Source organism: Felis catus, chromosome C2, assembly GCF_018350175.1.
Source record: "Felis catus isolate Fca126 chromosome C2, F.catus_Fca126_mat1.0, whole genome shotgun sequence".
NCBI lineage: Eukaryota > Metazoa > Chordata > Mammalia > Carnivora > Felidae > Felis > Felis catus.
This window is the reverse complement of record NC_058376.1, coordinates 88,863,951-88,884,581: the sequence shown is the minus strand read 5'-3', so window position 1 is coordinate 88,884,581 and position 20,631 is coordinate 88,863,951. Positions and strand designations below refer to the sequence as shown.

General features: G+C 39.2%; 1 long non-coding RNA gene across 1 annotated transcript in view; it reads left to right on the top strand.

Annotated features, from left to right (window-relative positions):
* LOC123380019 overlaps window positions 1-20,370 on the top strand; it is a 160,993-nt gene extending 140,623 nt beyond the window's left edge. The window contains exons 2-3 of the long non-coding RNA XR_006585235.1: window positions 19,920-20,007; window positions 20,138-20,370. This is a non-coding gene — a long non-coding RNA (uncharacterized LOC123380019). The remainder of the gene's footprint in view (window positions 1-19,919; window positions 20,008-20,137) is intronic.
* The last annotated feature ends 261 nt before the right edge of the window (window positions 20,371-20,631 follow it).

The window sequence follows — 20,631 nt, the reverse complement described above, 5'->3', positions numbered from 1 at the left end:
GTCAACACTGTTTTACAGTGTTTACCCAACCCACTAGGTATATAGCTGGTAGAAAATAGTTAGAGGTCGCATATCCTTTCTCTTTTCTCAGTCTGCCATTAGGTGAAAGTCCAACTTTGACCCATTTCTCTGTAACACAATCTCTAACACAAATGACAATCCAGATGCCAATTTATCACCCACTCATGTTAATTAATGTTCACTCTAATCAACTATATTGAAGATGTTAAAGAGTAAGATTGAATTAAATTCCTGTGATAAAGGGATTTGACTGGTTTTTGTCGTTGGTCAGCCCTATATTTGTTCTTTGTTTTATTGCCAAAGAGGGAGGGGTTTTGTAGCAAAGGCCTGAAGAAGCCCACTACAGGATCTGTACAGAACCAATCAACCCAGAGGGTCTTCTGTTTTGTCCCTTATTTGACCTCCTTCCAGGTACAGTGAATCTAGTTCTCTGAAATGGCTGAGCAGGGAGAATAAGTGCAGCTGTGTTTGGACATCTCCCTTTTCTCCCTTGGCTGTGACCCAGGAAAATGGACCCACTCTTTCACGGTTGCACAAACCACTTTATTATCATATTTTTGAGGCTGTTGGCCAGGGAAATGGCAGGCCAGTTAGTAGTCTGGAAAGTTAGAAGTGTGTGTGTTTATTTTCTTCTCTTTTACCCACTGAGCTATTGGAACTGGTATAGAAAGGAATTAGTAAGACACAGCCGCCCCTACGGGACACTGTGAGCCTGGGAGGGGTGGGTTCACAGGAATGTTTGCATAGGTATTTTATAATCATAATAAAAAGACCTTTAGAAGTTCATTGGTTAAAAAGCCACTGCAAGGGGTGCCTGGGTGGCTCAGTCAGTTGAGCCTCCGACTTTGGCTTGGGTCATGATCTCACAGCTTGTGAGTTCGAGCCCTGCGTCGGGCTCCGTGCTGACAGCTCGGAGCCTGGAGCCTGCTTTGGATTCTGTGCCTCCCTCTCTCTCTGCCCCAACCCACTCACATTCTGTCTCTCTCAAAAATAAATAAACATCAAAAACAAAATTAAAAAAAGCTACTGCAGATGTTAATTACAGACATGCCTTGGAGATACTGGGGGTTTGATTAAAGACCACCATAATAAAGCAAATCTCACAATAAAGCAAGCAAATGCATTTTCCCAATGTATATAAAATATACATTTTTACAATATATATAAAAGTTATGTTTATACTGCAGTCTATTAAAGTTCAATAGCATTATGTCTAAAATAATGTACATACCTTAATTAAAAAGTACTTGGTTGCTGAAAAATGCTACTATCATCTGAGCTTTCAGAGAATCATAATCTTTTTGCTGGTGGCAGGTCTTGCTTGGATGTTGTTGGCTGCTGACTGATCAGGGTGGTGGTTGCTGAAGGCAGGCCTGGCTGTGGCAATTTTTAAAAATAAGACAACAAAGAAGTCTGAGATGTCAATGAGCTCTTCCTTTCACAAAGGATTTCTCTGTCATATGTGATGCTGTTTGAAAGCATTTTACCCACAGTAGAACTTTTTAAAATTGGAGTCAGTCCTCTCAGACCTGCTGTGGTTTATCTACTAAGTTTATGGAATATTCTAAATCCTTTGTTGTCATTTCAACAATCTGCAGCATCTTCCCCAGGTGTAGATTCCATCTCAAGAAACCACTTTCTTTGCTCATCCCCTATGAAGCAACTCTTCACTGTTCAAGTTTTGTCATGAGATTGCAGCCATTCAGTCCGATCTTCAGGCTCCACTTGTAATTCTAGTTCTCTTGCTGTTTCTATCACATTTATGGTTACTCCCTCCACTGAAGTTTTGAACCCTTCAAACTCATCCAGGAGGACTAGAATCTACTTCTTAATTTTGATATTTTGATATTTTGACCTCTTGCCATGGATCACAAATGTTCTTTATGGCATCTAGAATGGTGAGTCCTTTCCAGAAGGTTTTCAAGTCACTTTGCCCAGATCCATCAGAGTTGTGGCAGATATAGCATGATGAAATATATTTCTTAAATAATAAGACCCAATGTTGAAACTACTCCTTGATCCATGGACTGAAGAATGGATATTGTGTTAGCAGGCATGAAAACAACATCAATCTTATTGCACATATCCATTAGGGTAGTTAGGTGACCAGATACATTTTCAATAAGAAGTAATTTGAAAGGAATCTTTTTTTTCCTGAGTAGTAGATCTTAACAGTGGGCTTAAAAGAGTAAGCTGTGTTGTAAACACTACAGATGTGTTGTCATCCAGGCTTTGTTCCACTTATAGAGCACAGGCAGAGTAGATTTAGCATAATTTTTAAGAGCCTTAGGATTTTCAGAATGGTGAATGAGCATTGGCTTCAACTTAAAGTCACCAGGTATGTTAGCCCTTAGCAGGAGAGTCAGCCTGTCCATTGAAAATTTTAAACCAGGCATTGATTTCTCCTCTCTAGCAATGAAAGTCCTAGGTGGCATCTTCTTCCAATATAAAGATGTCTGCATTGAAAATCTGTTGTTTAGTAGAGCCACCTTCATTAGTTAGCTAGATCTTCTAGAAAACTTGCAGCAGCTTCTATATCAGCACTTGATGCCTCACCTTGTACGTTTATTTTATGGAGATGTCTTCTTTCCTTAAACTTCATGAACCAAACTCTGCCAGCTTCATACTTCTAATGCAACTTTCTTGCCTCTCTCAGCCTTCATAGACTTGAAGAGAGTTAGGGCCTTGCTCTAGGCACTGGCTTAAGGGTATGTGGTGGCTGGTGTGATCTACCCAGACCACTACAATTTTCTCCATGTAAGCAATTAGGCTGTTTTGCTTTCTTATCTTTTATATATTTGCTGAGGCATAACTTTTAACTTCCTTTAAAAACTTTTCCTTTGCATTTACAACTTGGATAACATTTGGTACAAGAGGCCCAGCTTTTGGCCCATTTCAGCTTCTAACATGCTTTCCTTAGTAAACTGAATCATTTATAGCCTTTGAGTTAAAGTGAGAGACGTGTGACTCTTTCCCTGAGAGGCCATTGTAGAGTTACTAACTGGCCTAATTTCAATATTGTTGTGTCTCGGGGAATAGGGAGGCCCAAGTAGAGGTGAGGTAGATGAGGGAATGGCGGGTCGGTGGAGCAGTCAGAACACAACAACATTTGTTAAGCTTGCCATTTTATTTGAGTGTGGTTCATGACACCACAGAGTAACATCAGAGATCACTCATCACAGATCACCCTGACAAATATGCTCATAGTGGAGAAATTTGACGTATTGGGAGAATTACCAAAATGTGACACAGAGATATGCAGTGAGCATGAGCAAATGCTGTCGGAAAAATGGTGCTGATAGGTTTGCTCCACAGAGGGTTGCCACAAACCTTCAATCTGTAAAAATAAATAAATAAATAAATAAATAAAATAAAAAATAAATAAAATGTAAACAGCAGTATTTGCAAAGTACAATAAAGCAAAGCACAACAAAACAAGGTATGCCTGAACAATTTCGATGCTTAGATATATTTCAAGCAGGAGCAAAAATGGGCAAATACATTAAATGGTTGTCATTTATGATTGGCACTGGAGCTGAATTATATAACGTGAAAGAAAAATTAATTCCTTCACTATAAATGTGCTTTGTAAAACCATAAAATGCTGAGTATATACGTGTGGTATTTTTAATGCATAAGCTATGTCTCAGAATTGATGTCCATTTTTAACTTAAGAAGTAGGATTGTAAGTCATTCTATGAAAGGCTAACATACCCAGGGATGTATAAATTTTGGTATATCTATTAAGCAACACATATGTTTTAGTCAATGGTCCTACACTGGTGACCTTCTATATGACAACTATTGAGGACAATAATGATAATACAATCAATAATACACTTCTATGATACCATGGTTTACATGGTTTACATGGTTTACATGGTACTAATTCATTTTACCTCTATAAATGCTATGTTATAATCCCCATTTTAAAGATGAGGAAACTGAGGCACAGGTTAGTGGTATCCTAGACTTGTATATTTTAAAATTGCCTTCAAAGTATGTGATACAGTTTTCAACATCTTCAATCGTGGCAAATCTTTGAACATTGCAAAATATGAAAAATCATTCAGATTCCAGTTTGGTAAATAAAACCAGTCTTTTGTCTGATTATTGGCAATCTGATTATTGGCAGATCATTTAAATAGTATTAGCTTTTTGTGATCTATGTATCAATAGGCTCTAAGGGGGATTTCAAAAAGTTTAAAGAACATTTTGAGCCTCTCTTACAATTAGATGGCTAAATAACAGGAATATGAATCTAAATATGCAAAAAAAAAAAACCCAACTTCATTTCTTACATAGAGTGTATCAAATATACTCATCCCTTGTGCTTTCAGGAATCTGTGTGTACACAGATTCTGTCTATAATTTTACTCTGCATTAGAGATGGCTCTGAGGCCTCTAGGCTGTGAGACGCCTGCAGTTCATCTGTATCTTCGGAAAGTGGCTCAGTGTCTTTGGAGAAGTAACTTCCCAGTAAATGCTGATTTAGATGAGTTGGATTAGAAAAGTGGATTTTGATCATCCCATAGATTGACACAATGGAATGATGGCAAAGAGATGATCCTTTTTATAAGCACACTTCACAGGGAAAGTGGGAATGCGCTTACGAGGCTGAATAATTCAGACTTCCGTTTTCCCAATGGTTTTGAGTAGTGGATGCCTTCATGACACCACTGGATTTCATGGGTTTAATCTGTTCCTGGTAAAGTTAATTTAGGAAGAAGTTGTCTTGAAACAATTCAGATGGAAAAAATAAATTGCAGCACATAACATAAACTGTGATTACATAGAATTGTGAGATTGTATCCAACTTGATTTTAACACGCAAGAAAGAAATACGTGTTCTCACATAATCAGTTTTGGTTCAAAGATCTAAGCGGACTTAAATATGACCCAGGGTGGAAATGAGCAGATATAGTGTTTTAGACAATAAGGCACTACATGAAACACCATGATACTCAACGGCCTTCTCCATTTTGTCCAAATTCCATATACCCTTAAAGACACAGCTCTCATGCCGCCTCCTTTCTGAAATCTGTCCTGACCTCTTGATTGTAAATAACATTTCCCTTCTCTGAATGCCCAGAGCACCTTATCTTATCCTTCCTGAGGTATGTAATTCTTGCCATCTTATTGACATCCTATCACTTATTTCTATGTATCTTCTTTCCCTGCCTACTGACCGTATATTATGTCCCATTAGGACAAGGTTTATGTATCTTCGTCTTTGTTTCTTTACGTGCTGTCTGGCATGGGACCTTCTTTATAATGTGTTTTCAATACATGATTGTTGAAAAACAAAGGAATGATATAGCCATGATAAGGCAAAGAGGGTAATCAACAACTCCTTCTTCAGATAGGAGACAGATTTTTTGCTTCACGAACACACAGTCATGCAGGTCTAGAGTTAGAAATGAAATGTAGGTTTATTTTTGTTGTGTTTGTTTTTTCTTAGTCAAGGCGTTTAATCTACTACGCTGATTCCTTATGCACAGATGGAATCTTATCATGCATACGAGTCTCTGAAGGAAATAATTTTTGTTTAAACTTTGCCTTAGAAACTTCAAGGGAATTCAGAACAGGATTTCTTTAATGATCTGGCCGTATTATATTACCAATTGCCAAGCCGAAAAATGTTTGGCAGAACTTTTGGCTTCTGAGGTTTGGGATACCTTCCAGGTAATCTGCCTCAGAATTTTGAAATACAAATAAATGAGTTCCAGTTCAAACTTTTTTTGAATTTGAGCTGCTGGGCCTTTATTTCCCTCCCATCTGAACATTTTGGTACAGAAATACCAACCAAGCAGAAAGAAGATAATCAGCCAAAATTTTCTGAGATTATTTAATGGCCTTGGTTAGAAGTACAACGTGAGAATGAATGGTCTAAAACTTCGTGTTTCTTAACAGTAACTGACTTCTAGTTCTTGGGATTTATTTTCCAGGATGTTTTCCCTGATTTTTATTTGGGAGAAGAGGGTGAGGGTGTTCTTTGCTGCTTTGATTCTGCCAGAAGGAAGATTCTGAATGTTCCTTTGTTAAGTGTTACACACTTAGCTTTGTTTTACTATTCTTGTCTGGGAGCCAAGTGTTTTTCGAATCACTCAACATTCTACTGAGGCGTGCTAGTCACTGAATGTGATTATAAAGCCAAGTTAACATGCATTGAAAAGAGGCCTGCCTGGGAGTTTCGGGTGCCGTGAGCACCACACCTAATGAAGAGGCAGGAAGATTTGGATGAATGATATAACTCCAGTCATTTCTATAAACCTCAGCACCTGGTGAGTTCTGAGGGAAACACATTTTTTGGAAGCAAAGGTTAAAAAAAAAAAAAAGGAAGCACCCACCACCCTCCCTCCTTCCTTCACGTTCCCTCATACTCCACGTGCATGAGCATGCTCAGTAAGGAACATGGTCTCTATGTGATTTTTTGTCTATAACACCACTGCTCGTGTCTAGGGTGGATGGGGGGATGGTGACCTAGCAAATATTCTGAAGGGTAGAGCCTGGGGGGGTGAGGCACAACAGCTCTTAATTTCAAGAAATCCCTCTTAGCAAGCTTTCTATTAACTTCTTTTTCCTTTTGATTACTATGCATTTACAATAGAAATATAGCTCCAGAATGAAATGGACATTGTGGCACTGAAGAAAAATAATATAAAATTCAAAATTTTCCTTCAATGTTTCAGATTAAAAAAAATTTTTTTAATGTTTTATTTATTTTTGAGAGAAAGAGAGAGAGAGAGAGAGAGAGAGAGAGAGAGAGAGAACGAACGTGAGTGGAAGACACAATCTGAAGCCGGCTCCAGGTTTCGAGCTGTCAGCACAGAGCCTGATAAGGGACTCAAACTCACAAACCATGGGATCATGACCTGAGCCAAAGTTGGTCGCTTAACCAACTGAGCCACCCAGGTGCCTCTCAAAGTTTCAGATTAAGTGGCATTTTCTTCTCCTTTACTTTGGCTTGGGGGAAGACCAGTGCTTCTCAGTACAATTCAAAGAAACTATATTAATCTTTCTCTGTTTTATTTAATTAATTAATTAATTAATTCATTCATTCATTCATTTTTTTTCTAAGAGAGGTAGAGAGCATGAGCAGGGGAAAGGGGCAGAGAGCTAGAGAATCCTAAGAAGGCTCCACACCCCGTGAAGCACCTGATGTGGGGCTTGATCCTATGACCCTGGGATCATGACCTGAGCCGAAATTAAGAGGCAGATGCTCAATCGACTGAGCCGTCCTCTTTCTCACTTTAATATCATTTTAAATTATATTTTTCACTTAAAATCCTTTCAGTCCATGTGGGAGGTTTTTACAGGAAAATACATATTTTTCATACCTTATATGATTTTTGTCCTTTTAAAATGACATTGAGCCTGTCTCCTTACCTGTAATCTCTCCTCACAGCCTCTCAAGAACCAAGCAGAGCAGCCGCCACCATTAACTCCACCTGTGGCCTGCTGTGGGCTGGCAGCACAGGTAGGCAGGTGACCTGCTGCCAGGAATGGGCCCTGACAGGTTCTGGAGCTGTCACTCAGCTCTGGCTCCAGCAGCATTCTTTTTGACATTTCAGAATATAGGAGACCTTGGGAAAACTGAAGTAACAATAAACAAAATGTTGTTTTTCAGGGAATTGTCACTTTTCTTTTGGCTCCTTTCCACCCACGGGGGCACCTTGTTCCATTACCTGTTCCTTAACTTTCCCAAACCCTCCACCATTGTGCTGCTTTGAGGGTGATAACTGGCTCTCTACAACTTTAGTGACCCTTGGTCTTCCCTCCACCACTCAATCCCACTCAATCCCACCACTCAATCCCTTAGAATGGATCTAAGTCCATTCCTTAATGCAGACTTAGTATGAGATGGTAATGTTATTGGTTTGAAAATAGGAATAGTCAACACGTATCACATTCTGTGTGTCACACCCTTTGCTAAGCTTGGTCTTGACCTGTCTCATGTAGTTACTACCTTTTAAGCTGTATATGGTTACTTATTCCAATTTTATTTCTGAAGAGACAGAGGCACAGAGAGCAAGAGCCACCCAGATACTATGTGGAACACAGGATTTGAATTTAGGCCCTAATCCAGGTTTGGTAGCATTAGAGTTGAGAGTATGTAGTTACCAAGTATGAGACAACTTGAAAATAAAATAGTGATTGAACATAATGTATTCTCAATGACCCTTAAACTATGTAATGACCCTTAAAAAATCTCCCAAAACAAAACTTGTTTTCCACCACTGAAGGTGATTATTTCACTAATTCCTTACTCCGATAATTGGGAATTTAAAATAATTAAATATTAACTTGTTTTTTTCAGAAAAACACCCCTGTATTTTGGGAAAACCAAATAGTCCTGAGTGATGAAGGAAAACTTTTCCTTATAGAAAAATGCCAGCTCTGAATGTAGATGGGATAATATGGTTGGAAAGTCACCATTTGCAGCCCCAGATAGATTGATAATACAAGCAAGATTCTTCAATGGATGCTGGCACACTGAATGAGGGCTTGATGGGGACCATCATCACATACTCCCCCAGATTGCTTGCTGATTGAAAGGAAAGGAATGTGGGTCTGCAGTAGAAGTATCTGGATGTCATTACCTTGACTCCTTAGGTGCACTTGACTCCACTTTTGATAGGGTGACCAGATACTGTGAAGATCCAGATGTGGTACAATGTGATGTAGCAATATCACCTATGAAGTATTCTTGCCAACAGTGAGTCACTTTACAGTGAGTAAAGTTCAGGCTTTACATATAACTTCCACTTCGTAGGGAAGACAGAAGCTAGAGGAAAAACCATAAGGAAGTCATGAAAAAATCTAGAAGCCAGATCATTTTATAGACAACCAGTCTAGACTTTTCAAAAACTAATGCCTTGGTACAAAAAGAGAGTGGGGAGGAGGTGTTTTTAGAGTCACATCATGAGCAAATTCTGTGACCTTCCAAGGATATAGATGTGAACAAATCAGCTGTGAAAAAGATATTTTTGGAACAGTTCAAAAATTTTGAATGTGGTATTAGGGAATTACTAATAAGTTTTGTCAGATGTGATAATAGTAAAGTGATTATGTAAGAAAATATCTTTGTTTAGGGATATGTGCTGAAGTACTAGGGAGGGAAATGTTATGATATCTGTAGCTTATGTTAAAATACATCAACAATAAAAATTGAGGCAAATATGGCAAAACGCTAATGATTTGTAAATCTAGGTGATGGCATATCATAGATATATATGATCTTTCTAAATATTTTTTAAATTCAAAGAATTTTTTTTAATGTTTATTTTTGAGAGAGAGAGACAGAGAATGAGTGGGGGAGGGGCAGAGAGAGAGAGACACACAGAATCTGAAGCAGACTCCAGGCTCTGAGCTGTCAGCACAGAGCCCCACGTGGGGCTCAAACCCAAGAACCATGAGATCATGAACTGAGTCAAAATCGGACTCTTAACTGACTTAGCCACAGGCACGCCTATTTCTGAAATTTTTATAGTTAAAACAGAACCACTTGCAGAAAGAGTTACCCAGTCTTGAAGCAGAGAGCCCTGTGTTCCAGTCCCAACCCTCCCACTTAATGTTTGAAGGGCTTGGGCAATCACTTCACTCGGGGCTTCTGTGTCATCATTGGCAAACTGGCGATAATAACAGTATCTGTTCTATATGATTGTTAACACCAGTGAATTGCTTAGAACAATGACTGGCATGTGGTAAGCTCTCAACAAATGTTAGCCGTAATTGCTTCATGTAGGAGGTGTCAGACAGAAATGAGGTTTGACTCCTGGCTCTGTCTTTTTATTAGCTATGCTGCCCTAGGCTGTTTGCTTAACCTCACTAAAACTTTGTTTTCCTTTTTAAAATGGAGGTAATAATACTGCTAAGGTTATGGTAGGATTAATCGCATAATATACATAAAGTTGCGAGCACACAGTAACCACTTTAATAGTGGATAGTAATAATAATAGTGACAATTAGCGCTGTCAGATAATAGCTCTAGTTTTTCAGAGGCCTCCAATGCCTAATCCCAATGCTACTGTTGGAACATTCTAGCATGGTAGCTAATCAGGGGTGAAGCTGGCAGTTTAGTAAGGGCTGTGTGGGGTGTCCCTTTGGTCTCAACTCACTGTCATGTCCTACATGCCTTCAGGTAAAGATTTCTGTTTGGACAGGGTGGGAAGGAGCCCATAGGGTGGGTGCAGTAGAAAATTGGGGCTTTCTCATGAACACACAATGTGGATAAGATTCAGAAGAAAGAATAGAAAGTGGTAAGTTGGGGAGTCTGCCTTATGTTTGTATCTTTTTTTATTGTTTATTTATTTTTGAGAGAGCGAGCGCGAGCGAGTGCAAGTGGGGGAGGGGCAGAGCGAGAGGGAGACAGAGAATCTGAAGCAGGCTCCAGGTTCTGAGTTCGGAGCTGTCAGCGCAGAGCCAGATGCAGGGCCTGAACTCATAAACTATGAGATCATGACCTGAGTCAAAGTCCAATGCTTACCTGACTGAGCCACCCAGGTGCCCCTTACATTTGTTTCTACCTCAACCTCTCCTAGGGCTTTGAAAGAGTCCATGAGAGTGAATGCCTTTTCCTGACCACCATCACTTACTGTAGGCATTTGCAACCCACAGGTAGACTGACTTCTAGGATGTTCTGTGAGGCTCTGGCCCCTCACGACTGTTTCTGGGTGTGGGATTTAAAAAGCTCAGAGGGGTTAGGTACTCCCTTGCCTTACAAGGCAACATTGTCATAGAAGACAGAGCTTCTCATACTTGATTCTTGTGGTTGGGTAGACTTTTGATGATCTCATTAGAGCAGTGTGAAATTTACTGTTTTCTTTTGCACTATGAGTCTATTTTTCCCTCTTCCCTCTAAGCAGCTCTGTTTCCTACTTTAGACACCAAGGGTCTTATGGCTAACCTCTTTCCCCAGCATTCAATTCTGCTGACAGGGAAACATGTGTTCCTATGAATCTGTGTAAGACACAAAGTCCTGAAAACAGATCAAAGCATGTGTACAAGCAATGGGAAGTTACAGGTGGACAAACTTGATAAAACGAATAGGTTTTGAGGGCTCAGGAGATAGAAACGTATGCCCCAGTTCATCAACATCTTTGTTTTCATCTCCCTGGGCATAAGGCAACACTACATTTTCTAGGGAAGGCCATGCAATAGAGTTCTGGCCAATTGGATGTGAACTGGTGTGATAGGTGCCATTTTAGGAATGGCCCATAAAAGCTGCCATGTGTGCTCATCACTCTTTTCTCTGCCTTTCTTTCTCATCAGCGGGCTTTAAAGAGAGAACTTTAAGGGCCAATATGAGGGTAGAATCCCAAGACTGAAAGTGTCTGGGCTCATGAATGACTGTGTGGATCAGACTACCCCCCATCATCCCACATTGGTCTGTAATATGAGTAAGAAATAAAATTTTTATTAAGTTGCGGTAACTTGGGCTTTCTTTTCAGCTGCTAAGCATGGCAGAGACATTATTTACTTCCTAATTTGTTTATCTGTTTTGTTATCAGCAACTTTTAAAGTAAGGAAACGAAGAAGTTACATAACTTACAAGATACAGGTTTTCTTGGCAATCAGTCCCTTCTTTATAAATAGAATGTTCAGGGCATTCATTACCTTATTTGTTATGCACACTGACTGTGAAGATCTTGAGAGATAAGAAAATTGATTTTCAGAGAGTTTAAGTAACTTGGGCAAGATCACACAGCTAATGCTTGCTTTGGATCCAGGATTAAAACTCACATTGCTTTGACCTCAAAGTACTTGTTATTTTTACTGCAATGGTCCTTTTTAAGAAAAGAATAGTTAAGAAAGGGAATGTATTCAGAGAGGGTATAGAAGACTTTCTGGAGAGGTAGCAAAATTTTGACAAAAATATAACTGGGTACCAGGTCCTACTTGGAAACACTGATAGATTATAAGATGAAAAGATGGAAAAAAAAATAGAGGATAATCATGAATCCAGACTATATTATTGGGTTCCTAGGATCCTAGGTTTGCAACTTAGTCCAGAAGTTTTTTTTTTTTTTTATGTTTCTAGAATCAGTTATGTAAGTTTCACTTAAGTTTATTTAATAAAAAGTCATTCTTTATTCAGAATGTCTGAATAAAGTCAAATTCCTTTTTAATTTGAAGTTAATGATTTTAAATCCTAAAGGTGTGCATATTAGTCAGTGTTTTCCAGTGAAACAGAACCAATAGGAAAACTGTCTATTAAGAGATACTTATTTTAAGGAATTGGCTCATGTGACTTATGGGGTTGTCAAGTCTGAAATTGGCGTGGCAGACTGGCAGAGTGGAAACCCAGGAAAGAACTGATGTTGCAACTTGAGTCTAAAGGCGGTCTGGTGACAGAATTTCCTCTTCCTTGGGGGGGAACCTTAGTTTTTCCCCCTGAGGACCTTCAACAGATTGGATGAGGCCCAGCCATTATGGATGGTAATTTACTTTATTCAAAGTCTACTGATTTAAATATTTATCTTATCTAAAAAAGAGAGGGAGAGAGAAAGAGAGAGAGAGAGAGAGAGAGAGCGCGCGTGCGAGCCTTTCGGCAATATCCCGAACGATGTTTGACCAAATATGGGGGCACTGTGGCCTAGCTCATGTGCCACAGAAGGAACCATCACAGGGTATGGATTATAAACAAAATATTCAAATCTAAGTAGACCCTACTGAACGCCTTCACTCTTCCTGAATGGGATGACCCCATTCTTATTTGTCCAGTAGAAAGAAAAAGAATGGCTTTGCCAATGAAAGCCACAAATAACTGCTTAAGCATTGGAGCAGAACCCTAAACATTAAAGTCAAAAAAGCAGGTGAGCAATAAATATCTTGGGTCATAGAGCATTGCTTCTTCCACCTGCACTGAAAATTGTTCTTTTTTAAAAAAATGTTTATGTATGTATGTATGTATTTAGAGGCAGAGCGAGCGAGCCAGCTGGGGAGGGGCAGACAAAGGGAGAGAGAATCCCAAGCAAGCTCTGCCTTGACAGTGCAGAGCCTGACACAAGCCCTGAGATCATGACCTGAGCTGAAATCAAGTCAGATGCTGAACCTACTGAGCCACCCAGGCACCCTCTGAATATTGTTCTTTACCAGTAGCTGCTCTGCTTCCCTCCCTGCCCCCAAACATTATCAACATCTGTTGAACTCAAAGCTGCTACCATTTGTTTAATGCTTAATTTTTCGCCATTAGTTTTAGCCTTTTATCTTCTTGTAGTTCATTTGGAATCTATTTTTCTCTTTTTAAATAATCTAAACAAGGGGGCACCTGGGTGGCTCAGTTGGTTAAGAAGCCAGCTTCGCTCAGGTCATGATCTCACAGTTTGTGGGTTTGAGCCCCATGTCGGGCTCTGTGCTGACAGCTCAGAGCCTGGAGCCTGCTTCAAATTCTATCTCTCTCTCTCTCTCTCTGCCCCTCCTCCACTCGTGCTCTGTCTCTCAAAAATAAATAAACGTGGGCGCCTGGGTGGCTCATCAGTTAAGCATCAGACTTCGGCTCAGGTCATTATCTCCCAGTTCATGGGTTCGAGCCCCTCATTGGGCTCTGTGCTGACAGCTCAGAGCCTGGAGCCTGCTTCGGATTCTGTGTCTCCCTCTTTCTCTGCCCCTCCCCCACTCACACTCTGTCTCTTGCTCTCAAAAATAAATAAAACGTTAAAAAAAATAGCATAAATAAATAATTAAACGCTAATTTTTTTTTTTAAATAATCCAAACATGTCCCATCAGGCCATGTCACATTCTAGTATCTTTCACCTATGAGTCTTTTCTGCCATTTTTCTCCCTTCCCACAATAATAATCCCTTGGGGCTCTTCCATCCATGTACATTCAACAGATCATTACTTTCATGGGAAATGGTCAGGTCAAGTGCAAAAAAAGTCTTCCTTTTTCACTTCTCTTGGGAATATATATATAAAAAAAGTCACAAGCACATTTTTGCAAAGTGATAATGAAAAGCTTAATTAACAGAAAATAACATAAATCTACAATGAATTGGCTGCATCCCATATTGATGGCCAGCCATATCTAAAAGAAAAACAAAAACAAAAAAAGGAACTCTACTCTCCTGTCATCTTGAGGCTGACCTTTTGTGTCCAGGAGCCACAGTTGCACAGCTGTCATAGGACTTGCCTGAATGAGTGGCTCTGAGAGCCCTTTGGCACCTCTGCCTCAGAGTGTCTGCTCCACCCTTTTCTCCATCTGTCAAATGCAGCAGATGCTGGAAGGCATGCAGCAGGCCTTCTCTGAGGAGCTCTGGTGTTTTCTGCTTTTTTTTTTTTTTTTTTTTTTTTTAAGATGTCTCCAGCCAGCTACTTAAAACTTACGCTGAGATGCTCTGTAATTGTCATCTGCTGATAATCTTTGCAGGATAATGTCACTGTTGGATGCTTCTCTGGATTTTTTTCCAATAGTAGAGCAGTATCGCCTTGCTAATATGAGGAGGTAGGGAAGGGACTTCATTTATGCTGTGGGTGGTCAAACCATCTTTTTCACTTTTGTGTTTTATTCTCTAGATAGTGAATTATTTTTCCTGTTTCCATCTGTACAATGATCAACTTGTATTCCTTTTTCATCCCAAAATCCAATGAATATTATCTCCACCAGTGAGTTGTAAAATTTTTGAAATCAGGAACTATGTTGCATATTTGTTGAATATCTTCACATAGCAGTGTTAGGTATTCTATCAATATTTAGTGAGTGTTACAGGCTCAATTCCTGTTTGCCCTGAATGGTTTTCTGTCAAATTAGTAACTGGGCAACAACTATGTAAAATCTATTTAAAAATGTCTTCTTTCAGGGGCACCTGAGTGGCTCAGTTGGTTAAGTGTCTGACTTTGGCTCAGGTCATGATCTCTCAGTTCGTGAGTTCAAGCCCTGTGTCAGGCTCTGTGCTGACAGCTCAGAGCCTGGATCCTACTTCAGATTCTGTGTCTCCCTGTCCCCTTCCCCACTAGTGCTTTGACACACACACACACACTCTCTCTCTCTCAAAAATAAATAGACATTAAAAAAGTTTTTTTTTTAAATGTCTTCTTTCAGAATGTTAGAGACACTCAGATTCAGGGACAGAGTGTATATAAAGGAGAGACTATCCTTGACAGAGAAAGAATATTTCTAGTCATTTTTTTTAAAGGGGAGAAGTACTGAAGAGTCATCTAAAGTGAATGAATTCTACATACCTGAGTTATTATTAGATACTCTTTAAATCAGTCTTTGAATGAAAAGTATGTTTCTGGAAGCACATGGTTAGCCAGATGATAACTAGAGTGATTGATTACTTACTCTCTGGTTGTTGGCTTCCCTGGGCAGTTGTAGGAGGTCAGAGTCAGTATGAAAGAGAGAGTGGGGAAAGTCCTTTTTATTTATAACTGTAAAGATCTCAGGAGATGAACTTTAGACAGAGGAGATGTTCTTATTCAGAAAAAGAAACTAATACCTGAAGACTTTTAAATATTTGCTCATAATTTCATAACAGGTGTATGAGAAAGGAGGCTGGCCCCAGCAAATCTTTTTCCCAGGGCAGTGTTTGCTCTCTTCTTCTGGACCCAGTGGTGAACAACTCCATTGCCTCAATTCTGCTGAGCATTACTTGTGGACCAGTGTTTATCAGGGTTTCTAGCAATAATCGAGGTGTGTCTGAAGAGAGTCTGGGGCAGCAGGAATAATGAAAACTGCTCAGAGGAGGAAAAGGCAAGCGAATGGAAGAGCAGGAGGAGCAAAGAGGGAGGAGAAAAAAGGTACACAGATGAAACTTTTATTTATCTAGAATGGTTGGAAGCGTTTATTTTGGTTAACTGCTACCCCTCATCTCATTCATGGTAAAAAAAATTCTTAAAAATATAACACTAAAGCTGAGCACAGCTGAATTTACTTTACTTGATGGTTAAAGTCTCATGATTTTAAATTATTTTCTGAATCTTCAAGAAAAATCTGGTCCTACTGAGTCTGACTAGATACATTTAGCTATATCCATAGTGTACCAAGGACAATTATTTCAGATGCCATTTGTTGTCATGAATTATCTTGCTCTGCCCTGCTCTACTGATTTCAATTTATTACTTCAACAGAAAAGAGAAAACATTTCAGTGAAAGAGGAAGCAGGGAAATTCCAATGAATCAGCAACAGAGTTCTAACCGGTCTTTGGGATGGAGAAAATGTTGTTGTTGACACATCTTTTCCCTTTTCTTGACACAAATTAGGTAACTCCCTGACTTCCTATCTCTTCACGAATTTGGTGGGGGTGTGATGAGTGTCTATGCAGTATATAAAGATATTCGTAACAAAGGTTTGTGATGTAAAAATGTCCCTTTCTCACAATACATGGAATAACTCATGTTCTACATAAAGTGCAGCTGTGTATTTTGTTGTTGTAAATCCTGGTGTGTTCAATAAGCTGAAGTTCAGGTCTTCATCATGAATCTTGAGCCCAACCCTCTGATAAATCAAAAGGATCAAATAGAAGCAGAGCTCCCAACCTTTACATACGGGAGTTATCCTGGAGCAGCTCAGTGGGTCTGTATTAAAGCCACCACTTTAATTAAAGAAGATTGTTTCTTCCTCTCAAAAATAATGTTGGAATTCTGATATAAGTGTAAGCCTCAAAGGGTTTTTTTTTTAATTTCTGCATTTCTTGAAAGATATCCCAGATAGATGGATGATCACCTTACTTTTGACTATTTAAAAATATACATTCAACGTTCATTCAGAAATATTGATTGATTTCTGGTTTCGGTATTTATGGTGAAATAGCATTAGGGGCAGATAAGTGAAGGGAATGCAACATTGAAAGAAAATCCTGTGTTGGGGCACCTGGGTGGCTCAGTGGGTTGAGATTCCGACTTTGGCTCACGTCATGATCTCAACGGTTGGTGAGTTCGAGCCCCGCATCGGGCTCTGTGCTGACAGCTCGGAGCCTGGAGCCTGCTTCAGATTCTGTGTCTCCCTCTCTCTCTGACCCTCCCCTGTTCATGCTCTGTTTCTCTCTGTCTCAAAAAAAAAAAAAAATAAATAAACATTAAAAAAAAAAAAAGAAAATCCTGTGTTGAACTCCTGTTTGCCAGGAACTGTGACAGGCACTCTGCACACCGTGGTGATTAAGCAGGCAGAATTCATTATTCCTTCTTCTCCTCAGTGACAAAGTTATTGTTGAACCCTAACAAAGTCGGCATCATTGCAACTGAGGCCTCTGTCTTATGTTTTCTAGAAAACCTTAATTTTACTACTTAGCACTTACACCGAGGTAAGCACTTATTTCTAGGTGTTTTCCAGACTTCATTGCTTTCTTCTCACACCTGTAGTAGAAGTGTTTGTGGCCCACAATTTGCTGGTGAGGAAACCAAGGAGAGAATAAGTTAAATGATTGGCCCCATGACACAGAGTGGCTGAACTGGGACTTTCACTGGTGTTTGTCTAAATCCATAGGTGTCTTCCTCCTCTCTCCCAGCCCTCCACTGACAAGCATTGCCCTTGTGCCTTTCAGACTTAAATTTTCTCTAAGGACCAGGCTTGCCAGATCCCTTTCCTCACAGCTCAATTTTTTTTTTTTATAATTAACTTACAGTGTTATATTAGTTTCAGATATACAATATAATGATTCAGCAATTCTATACATTAGTGCTCACCATGGTAAGTGTAGTCACCGTCTGTCACCAAACGTTATTACAATCTTATTGACTATATTTCCTACCTTGTACTTTTCATCCCTGTGATTCAATTTGTAACTGGAAGTTTACACCCTTTAATCCCCTTTGTCTATTTCACTCATCCTTCCATCCATCTCCCCTCTGGCAACCACCAGTGTGTTCTCTGTATTTAAGGGTCTGTTTGTTTGTTTTGTTTCTTAAATTCTGTGAGTGGAATCATAGAGTATTTGTCTTTCTCTGACTGACATTTCATTTAGCATCATGCTCTTGAGCTCCATCTACATTGTTACAAATTACAAGATCTCATTCTTTCTTATGGCTTAGTAATATTCCGTTGTACATATATATACCACCTGTTCTTTATTTATCTATGGATGGACACTTGGGTTACTTTCGTATCTTGGGTATTGTAAATAGTGCTGCAATAAATATATGTGTGCATATATCTTTTTGAATTAGTGTTTTCAGGTGCATGTGTGTGTGTGTGTGTGTGTGTGTGTGTGTGTGAGAGAGAGAGAGAGAGAGAGAGAGAGAGAGAGAGAGAGAGAGAGAGAGAAGGGAGGGAGGGAGGGAGGGAGGGAGGGAGGGAGAGAGAATGAGAATGAATATCCAGTAGTGGAATTACTGGATCACAGGGTAGTTCTATTTTTAATTTTTAAGCAACCTGTTTTCCATAGTGGCTGTTTTCCGTAGTGGCTGCACCAATTGGCATTCCCACTAATACTTATGAGGGTTCTTTTTTTCTCCATATACTGCTGCCCTCCAAATAATTATACTGTAATAATGCAAAGAAAGGTTTGTAGTCCTGGGCCCACCCTGGTAAAATCTGAATTCTATGATCCTTATAAAAAATTTGCAGGTTAACTGTATATCTGAGAAACAGAATATATGTATAGCTACTATATTGGATGTGTTAACAGTTCTTGGTATCCAATGTCTGTTTTGAAGGAACTTAATTATAACTGCCACCAACAATGAATGAAATGGCCAGAGTCATTGCTTCTTTGCCAGAATTGGGACTTATTACTTTACTTTTTTTCTATATCAGCAATACATGCCAGTCATTTCTAAGGTGGGTTTCTCAAATTAGGGACTTTTAATTTGAATTTCTGACAGACTACATAGATCCTAGACATAAGAAAATGATTTTGCTGGAGAAGAGACATCAGGTTGCTTTTCTGGATTCAGTCTTTAGCTATACAATTTAAATGTGGAGATCCTCATTAAGAAATGAAAACAACATTTAAAGGAAAATGCATGCTAAGAAGAAGGGCTAATCCTTTCTAGTTAGGAGAAAGAAGGCTGGGGTATAACAGATGATAAGGCTTTTTTAAGGCATTTGATACTGGCTTATTGGATGAGTTTAGTGAATTTAATAATGAATTTATGTTATTAAAGATCAAACTTAAAAATGTTTTAGGTAAAAATAGGTAAGACCAAGTGAATTTTGTTTTGCATGGAACACATTAACATCATTATGTCTGGCCACTTTGTTTTCAATGGAAAAGTTATAGTACAATAAACATTTCAAATCCCTATGCATTTTAAAGGGAAAATTAATCCATATGCTTTAAATTTGATTTGCCCTTAAATCATTATAATGTTGCATGGTAAAGACTACTTGATGTCAAAAGAAGCTTCTGGGTTTTTTTTAAACAATCATTTCTAGTCAGTTTTTACTAAGAGTAAAATGAATTAGAGAACCAGAAGGCTTTACAAAGCAGAGCCAAGCTGTTAGAGCGGGTTCTACATTTGGTGTCGTAAGCCCTTTCATTTTTATCATGACACATCTCCGAAAATAAAAATGAAAATAGAAGATATTTAAAACATGGATAGCACAAAGGTAGCAAAGGAGTCCGTTTCCGAAGCCAATATTTTCATCATGTCGTCAGTTATTAATAAAAACAGTGCATCTCTTCGTTCTTTCTCTACTCTCCCAGAGAACAATTCTATTTGTGAGAAGGCTGGTTGAGCTCAGTTTCATACGAGCAGGATATGTCCCTGCTGCCAAGGGAGACTTGTACCTGGCAGGGGAGACAAACCTGGGCCAACATATAATGAGTGAGTATAGTATGTGCTCAAGTGTTGTATCAGAGCTTCAGAGAGGGCTGGGATATGGACAAAGAAAAGCTGAATTCAGTAGAGAGCAGATTGGGGGAAAGTTCGATGGAAGAGGTAAAAGCATTAGGATCTTATCAACTTGAGCACCTTAGCTAAAACAACCACAAACATGGTTTTACTGTTTACTAGGTGAACCAGGAACGTGTCACAGTATGGACTGTAAGTTTGGGCTTCTGCCTGGAACAGACCATGGACTGAAGAGCCTTACTTCTGGCAGGTGATAAGAGGGATTTGGGACAAGCAAAGTAGAGACAAAGGGGAGATAAGAGAATGATCATGGCAGATTTCTTTTACTTTGTGATTTTACTTCTTCAATAAAGAAGAATATCTCTGTGCTTTTGTTCCAGATCTTTTGCCACCAGTAATGGTTCACCCCACAGCCCTCCTGGAATCCTCTTCGACCCATTTCTTTCAGGCTGGGTTCAAGGACTGCCTCTTCTGTGAAGGCATCTCTTACCCTCCAGGCAGAATTTTCTATCCTTTTCTCAGGGGTTCTAATAGCACTGTAGATTTTTAAAAACAAGATTGAAAGCACCCAAATCTTGGAATTATTCCAAAAATTAAAAAAAAAATCAACATATGATTTTGTTTTCAAATATGACATTATAATAACTGAAGACTCATCATGCTAGGATTGCCAGCACACAATGGTGGTGGTCCCAAGGGTTGTCATAACCGCTTGGTGATAGGAGTCTAAACCCCATCAGTATGGAGACAGTGGGGAACTCTCAGCCAAAGCCTTGGCAGTCTCCCTGCTGATGAATGGGTTAGGAAGATTCTAGGTCATTCTTAATCATAATGCTTCTTTGGAATTAACATGTCTGAATTCATTAATCCAGAG